Source organism: Phacochoerus africanus, chromosome 14 (genome assembly GCF_016906955.1).
Source record: "Phacochoerus africanus isolate WHEZ1 chromosome 14, ROS_Pafr_v1, whole genome shotgun sequence".
NCBI classification, from domain to species: Eukaryota; Metazoa; Chordata; class Mammalia; order Artiodactyla; family Suidae; genus Phacochoerus; species Phacochoerus africanus.
The window spans coordinates 7,611,818-7,619,807 of NC_062557.1; positions in this window are offsets into that span (position 1 = coordinate 7,611,818).

Consider the following 7,990-nt stretch of genomic DNA (forward strand, 5'->3'; position numbering starts at 1 on the left):
ACAAAATATGTCAAAAAAAAAAAAAAAAGAAAGAAAGAAAGAAAAAAAAAACAAAACAAGCCTCAGAAGCAACCAACTCTGCCAACACCTTGATTTTGAACTTCTAGTCTCCAGAACTGGGAGGCAGTACATTTCTGTTGCTGAAGCCACCCTGTGTGTGGTACTTTGTTATAGCAGCCCTAGGAAACTAATACAGTCACAAAAGTCCTATAGTTTCCATGTGGTTCTCTTGGGACACTTGATCTTGGCACTCAGCTGCCATCTTGGGAGGAAGCCCAAACCATCCCACGCGGAAGGGGTACACTTAGGTGTCCTGATTGACAGCCCAGCTGGGAGCCCAGATGCAGCCAGCCTGAACCACCAGACACGTGAGTGACAACGACCCAGGTGATTCCAGCCCCAGCCCTGGAGTCACCCTCAGTCTTCAAGTCTTCCCAGCTGAAACCCCTCCCATCATGGAGCAAAATAAGCCATTCTTTCTGTGCTCGACTCAAATCCCGGAGACCCGCAGAATCCAGAAGCATAATCAAACAGTTGTTTGGGGAAGAATTTGCTTCACAGTAACAGCAACTGAATGATGGCGTGTGCGGAACAGAACACAGCTGCAGGCTACCTCCTGCCCACAGGTCAGAAGCCTGCCTTGGGGTAAGACTGGCAAGGCTGCCTGTGGATTCTGCACGGTTAAAACGCGGCCCAAGCCAGAGCCACGCTTTTTCCACCCCTCCGGGAACTGGGGGGAGACAAAGGTGAACTGAAAAGAGGGGCAGGGTGGGGAGGGGGTGAGGTAGAGTCAAAGACCTGGATTATCTGGGTGGGGATGAGGTTGTGTGCACAAGAAGCCATCTGCCACAAGCAAAGTTCCCATTTTAAGAACCCAAGTTCCAGGAGATGCTGTTTGCCAGGAGAGAGAGAAGAGAGAGCTCTGTCAGCAACCTGCATCCTGCTGGTGTGGGGTCTCGAGGGGCTTTTTGGAGAGCAAATGAGCTAATACATGCAAAATTCTCAAAAGAGCACCTGTGTCATATGGAAACTGACCATACGGAGGGCTTGCCATCGCTAGAATTAACGCTGGGACTTTTTAAGACAGTGTTCTGAAGCCTCAGGGTCTCCCAGAAATGCTCCAAGAACATTTCTTTTCCTCTTTCTTTCTTTTTTGGCCATGTCCTCGGCATGTGTAAGTCCCGGGACTGGGCATCGGACCTGCACCACAGCTGTGACCCGAGCCATAGCAGTGACAACAAACAATTGTCACTGACAACCCACTGTACCAACAGGGAACTCCAAGAACTGCATTTCTGAAAGAAGTAAAGCCAGTGAGACTCTGGGAACCCACGTCAAACACAGCAAAACCACCTTGATCTCTTTTATGTCTTGTATTTGTCTTGTGCGGTCCTTCCCGTGGAATGAAGGACTGCCCTGCTTACAAACATAAAGCGCTTGAAAACCACCCACGTGGTGGAACAGGTACTGCCTCTGGGCTTGGAAGAGCTCACATCTTGTCCCAGGTTCTGCTAACGGCTGGCTGTGTGACCTTGGACAAGTCACTTTACCTCTCTGGGTTGTCTACTCCATTCTGTAAAGTGAGTGGCCTAGGTGATCGTTCACATGAGCCCAAATATTTGCTCAAGAAGAAGGGGAAACATTCTATCCTGCACAGTTCCACGTACCTAGTTTATTACAGATTCCGTTTCAAGGCTCACATATGCCTCTACACCCCAGGTCTCTCCCAGGAGCCTTTGGGTGGCCTTGGATGAGAAAAGTTTCGCTGGGCTAGAGGACGCCCTTGATGCCACTCAGCTGGAACTTGTTACTCAGAAACCCGCTGCTCTGGGCCAGGGGCCGTCTGCTGCCTAAAACCCACTCCTCACTGCCAGCCTACCTAACACATCTTCGGCCTTCCACCAGAACTGCTTTCTGGAGAGCGATTGGCTTGCGGAGGGACAGAGGGCTTGGAGAGGGGAGAGAGCCAGATCCCGAGGCATCAAGCCATCAAGCTGGGAAATGCAAATTCGCCTTGATGTCAGGCTAGGGCGAGTTATTGTTATGACTCAAAGGCATCGCAGGAGTTGGGGAAGGACGTACACACACACACACGCACACACACAAAACCACATTTAGGCAACCTGAAAACTCTGGAGGGCGGAAAACACACTAGCCGCTGTGACAAGCTTTGACAATTACCCTCAGCCCAGGAACAGGTTTCTCTGCACGTGTTTCTCATTCTCAGGCCTGACCCTTCTCCACTCTCACCTCTTCTCTGTAGCCATTGGCTCAAAAAAAAGTCTCACTGGGGATTTCCTGTTGTGGTGCAGTGGAAACAAATCCGACTAGTATCCACGAGGATGCAGGTTCGATCCCTGGCCTCGCTCAGTGGGTTAAGGATCTGGCGTTGCCATGAGCTGTGGTGTAGGTCACAGACATGGCTCGCATCCAGCGTTGCTGTGGCTGTGGTGTAGGCTGGCAGCTGTAGCTCTGATTCAACCCCTAGCCTAGGAACCTCCATATGTCGCAGGTGTGGCCCTAAAAAGAAAAAAAAAAATTAAAAAAACCTCATTGCCTTGAACGTGGGGGTGGACTCAGGAGGGCAAGACAGCCTTCTCTTAAAGCTCCTTTCTCCCCAAAGAGCCCACCTGTGTGTGCCCAGGGGACCAGGGAAGTGTAGGGAGACCCCAGGGTTAGACAGAAGTACGCAAGCATTAAATATTCAACCCAAGGGTCTGGAATCGGGGGGGCTCAGTGCAAAGGGAGGAAAGACAGTGAGGGCACCCCAATAAAACGCACACAGGCACCAGAACCTGCCGATCTGAGGAAGCCGTTCCTTTAAGCGCTTGGACTATCCGGGTGGATGTGTCACATCACATTGGGACAGAGAGGATGCTGAGTGATGCCTTCAGCTCCTCTTTACCCCTGGGCTGTGCACTGGGCTCCAGGAAGGGATTTAATAGAGGTCTTTGGTGTGGATGTGGGGCTGGGGGGAGGGTGGCGACCGGGCAGAGGGGGGACATCACTGTAACTGCCTTGAAGCAGGATGTGTCCTTCTCCCGGAAACCACATGGAAACTTCCCGGGCAGAGGGCAGTCTGTCTGCTTGGTAAGATGGTGCCTGGTCTCCCCTCGCGACCGTGGATTGCCCGCCGTGGCTCAGGATGGTAACAAGATCATTCATGCTTCAGCTAGAACCTGTTTCCTGCTGTCTTGTGGTTTTGTGGCTGGAACTGTGGGCTCCCGAGCCCCACAGCTTAGGTGTTGCCTGTCTAAGGTCTGGATTTAGCTGTGTCGTCTCAGGCAAGTTGTTTAGCCTTTCCTGTTTTTAATCTGAAAAAATGGGAATCATGATAGCAACTACCCCTTAGGATGGAGGTGCAGAATTCCTAACAGGAAGTCTCAATGCAGCGTAAAGACAGCAACCCTTGCCTTCTAGAAGTGCTTTTTATTTAGCTTGCATTTGCCTCCAAGCTGGTCTCCTGGGGACAAGACGAGCCTTTTCTGGGCACAAACAGATGCTCTCTCTCCTTCCTCTAGTCCCTTTTCTGTCCATCTCTCTAGGGGCCCAGGAGGGTATCTGGTTGTAGGGGCTGCCTTCCTGCAGAGCTGGGGCTCTGCCCACATCTCCCCAGAGATATAACAGAAAGCATGGCCATCTGGGGGGAGCCCCCCACCCCCAGAGCCTGACAGTCACCTTTATCAGAAGCCCAGGACTGCCTCTTGCAGATAATGTGGGGTTGGTTTTTTTTTTTTTTTTTTTTTTCCTGTTCGCTCAATTCTAGGAAACACTAACAGTGTTGGGCCCATTCTGGGCCCCCGGAGGGACACGCAGGGATAAACTTGTTCTTGAAGGTATAGCTCGACCCTTAATTTTGAGACTGGGACGTTCCCTTTGTGGCTCAGCAGTAATAACTCCAACTAGTTAGTATCCAAGAAGATGTGGGTTCGATCCCTGGCCTCGCTCTGTGGGTTAAGGATCCGACGTGGCTGTGGCTGTGGCTGTGGTGTAGGCCAGCAGCTGCAGCTCCAATTCGACCCCTGCCCTGGGAACTTACATATGCTGCTGGTGGGGCCCAAAAAAGCAAAAAAAAAAAAATGTTGAGACTGGCTGGTATCCACTTGGGGAGCCCTCCGTGCGGTCCCACCTCCACAGTGACCTCTGACCTGAGTATTCATCAACTTCGTGCCACGTGGTCCTAATTACACATGAGAAAAACTGAGCCCTGAGAGCTCAAGTGACTTCTTCCAGGCCCTGTAGTAGCAGCGGGATTGTCACACCCAGGGACTGTGTTCCTGATCCAGAGGTGAGGGGAAGCCTCTCTTGGGGGGCAAGGCTGGGGTCTTCTGCTGGTTCCGGGGGCCACTGATGGGTGAAGCTCTGGGCTTTAGGACTCGGCACCACATAGAACATTCCTCCCTTCCAGGGTCCCCGTTTCTCAAACTGACCATCTTCAGCTGATGGCTACGATGATTTTCTGCGGAGCCCAGAGCTCCATCCTCCCCTCCCCCTGGGATACACAAGACATTCAGTGTCACCTCCCACCTTCCCAGTAATGTCCCAGCTCCACAGTCAGGGCAGTAGGCTAATACCATCATCATGCACAGTGACAGGCCTCCTAAAGCATACGTGGGGGGGGCTCTGTCACCTGTCCTTTCCCTAGCGGGGGACAGAGGGGGGCCTCAGTACCTAGAAACTGAAAGTTTGGCTTGGTAATAATAACAGCAACCGCAGCCCCTTCCCTTAGACTGGGCGGTTCACAGAGAAGGGTCAGTTGCTTTTTCTCCTTCCATCCTCCTGATACCCTCCTGGGACCTGCGCTGCTACCTCCTTACAGAGGCGACTCAAAGAGGCTGCCTTCCCCAAGGTCACAACCCAGATGTTCTGACTCCAGGTCTGGACTCATTTCCAGTAAACTCCAAGGCCTCTGTGCTCAGTCACCATCCCTTGACCCACCTCATCCCCTTCTCCTGACTCAGCTCGACGCTTCTACCGCCCCCTGTCCCCAGAGAGTCCCCAGCCTGGTGAATAGCATCTCTCTCCCGGGGCCGGGGGTCTTCTGAGCCAGGGGCTCCGTCACCCTCTGTGTCCTTGGGAGCTGCCGTCTGGGGAGGGTAAATGAGGCCCAGTGAGCTCATTGAGGGGGTTACTAAACAAGGCTCAGTTCAAGGCCAGGGTCACAAGGAGGGAGGACTTCAGGGCTGTGGACTCTGCACACATGTTCGTCTGCCCAGTGCACCATATGCTGACCCACACCGGGGATTCAAACACCAACGCGGGAGTTCCCGTTGTGGCTTGGCAGTTATGAACCAGACTAGCATACATGAGGATCCCTGGTCTCGCTCAGTGGCTCAAGGATCCTTCGTTGCTATGAGGTGCAGCATATGGATGTCTCAGATGAGGCTCGGATCCTGCGTGGCCGTGGTGCAGGCTGGCAGCTGCAGCTCCAATTCCACCCCTAGCCTGGGAACTTCCATATGTGGTTGATGTGGCTTTTTTTTTTATTACTCAATGAATTTATTACAGTTATAGTTGTACAATGATCATCACGATGCGGCCTTAAAAGAGATTAAAAAAACCGTCCAAGCACCAATGGGGACGCTATCCTGTCCTCAAGGATCCCATGGGAATGACCTGTTGTTTTATTCTCTAGAACATGCCCCAGAGCCCTGCTGCATGTTGACTCTCTCTGGGTGGGGCTCATGTGTCTGGAGCCTGGGACAAAAAGAGTCCCAGGAAGTGGCCGTGGCCGTGCCCTGAGCCCCAGGCTCTCCGCCAGCGGCCTGGTATCCTGGGGATTTTCCCAGGCTGCACAGCAGAGGTTGCTCAGACGCCAAGAAAAGGCCCCGGGGGTTCCCAAGAACCGGCAACCAGGGAAAGAAAGAACCTCTGCCCAGAAAGGGGACAGTGAATAGCCCAGGGAGGGGGCGGGGTCTCAGGCTGCAGCCACTGAGGCCCCAGCCCTAACTGCACTGAGCTCAGGCCCTGGGGACACCTTGAAGTGTCCATCCAGGACCAGCTCGTTTAACCCCAGTAGAAGGAAATTCAGTGGGTGGGGGCTCAGGACAGAGGTGGGAAGTCATGGGGCGTTTGTTCGGGAAGGCACTTTCCAGAAAGTGGCACGACCTGCCCAGAGTCATGCTTTATGGAAGATGGCAGGACCAGAGCAAGTGGGGCCTTCAGTTTCTCTATAAGGGAATAGGATTAACCAACAGAACTGATCTTGTTAGGGTTGGGGCAAAATTACCTGACCCCAAATGCCCAGAACCCACTGTAAACAAACCCATAGAGGGAGGCAGGCCCACGCCAATGTGGGGATCACACATGCCCAGGTCTCCTGGGCAGGCCCTGGCAGCTAGAAGAGGTTGAGACACGTGTCCGAGCCTAAGGGCTTATAGGTCAAGTTACACCAGAGGTGCAGTTAGGACTGCAAATCCTTCCCCAAAGTCAGGGGCTTCGAACTTGCAAGAAATTTCCAGGTAGCTGTTCAAGCTCCAAGTTTTCCTTTTTTTTTTTTTTTTTTTTTGCTTTTTAGGGCCTCAGCCATGGCATATGGAGGTTCCCAGGCTAGGGGTTGAATCGGAGCTACAGCTGCCAGCCTACACAACAAGCCACAGCAACACGGGATCCAAGTCGCATCTCTGACCTGCACCACAGCTCATGTCATCAATCCTTAACCCACTGAGCGAGGCCAGGGATCGAACCCACAACCTCATGGTTCCTAGTCGGATTTGTTTCTGCTTGCGCCACGATGGGAACTCCGGAAAATTAGCACTTTGTCTTGATCAAGCCTCCCTGCCAGGGTGCTAGCAAGCAAGGCAGTGAGGACCTGTGTCTAGAAGCATGTACAAAGCCCCTTCCTGCAGCAGCCTGTATCCACTGAGGGCGTCCTGAGGGTGGTGGTTGGGCTTTATTCATCTTTGTCCCCAAAGGCAAAGCTCAATGATGGTTAAATGTTTGTGGAAGGAGCCTTGGAGGCAAAGCACTGAATTCGATAAGGGTGGAAGAATTTGTCCCAGAGGTGTGCTTAATTGAAAGGTAATCTCATTGGGAAGACCAAATCCGGACACCTGTAAAAGGAGCATCAATTACCAACAGCTAGCCCTAAAGACAAAATTAGTTAACAATGGAGGGGAGGTGCCTCGGAGAATTAGGAAAACTTGGGGGCCACAGATAAGACTTAATTTCAGGTGAAAGGAGCCAAGGATGCTAGCTAGCACTGGGGGAGGACACTGGGGGAGGATTTACTGGGAGCCCTGCTGAAAGAACCACGAGGGGGTCCCATGGAAAGTCTTGTTAGTGGGAGTCAGCCACCCTAAACCCCTCTCCTTAAAAATAAAAACCCAGGCGAAGGAGCTGCTATCGGCTAGGGAGATTCCACTGTGCTGTGTCCCCTCTCCGTGGTGTTTATTGCTAACTTCATTTACAAATGGAAGCTATTCCTCTCAAGAGATTCTCATGGGATTCAGGCCAGAGGTCTCGGGAGGGCATCGCCCTCGAGTTTCGAGTTTCGCTTGGAGGGGAACTATGTCTTGGCAGGATACTCGGGAGGCAAGGGTTACAGGCATGGGACAGCAGGACCCTCAAAGACAGGTCACCTTGCCCAAATCCTTCCTACACCCACTCTGGGCCTGGCCTCGGGGGCCGGCCCACTCCTACCCTCCCTCCCGTTTCCAGCAAGAGTCTGGGATGGAATCCATGACCTCGGGGGCTTCCATCTTCTCAGCCTCGGGTCGGGGAGGGAGGGAGCGGAAACGCCCGGGGCCGGGGCGGGGGTTATCGGTTTCAGGTCAATGCTGGAAACGAGGAAGAGCCTGGGGGCGGCCTCGTGCTCGGCCCCCGGGGGGGAGTCGCGCTGCTGGCCCCGGGAGCCCCGGGTGCGGGGTGGGGGGATCCGGGCCCCGGAGCGCAGCAAGGAGGGGCGCCCCGGGACCTGGCCGGCCTCTCGAACCTCCCCTCACGAAGCTCCCAAAGTCGCAGGCTTTCAGATTTGAACCGAGGAGGCCGA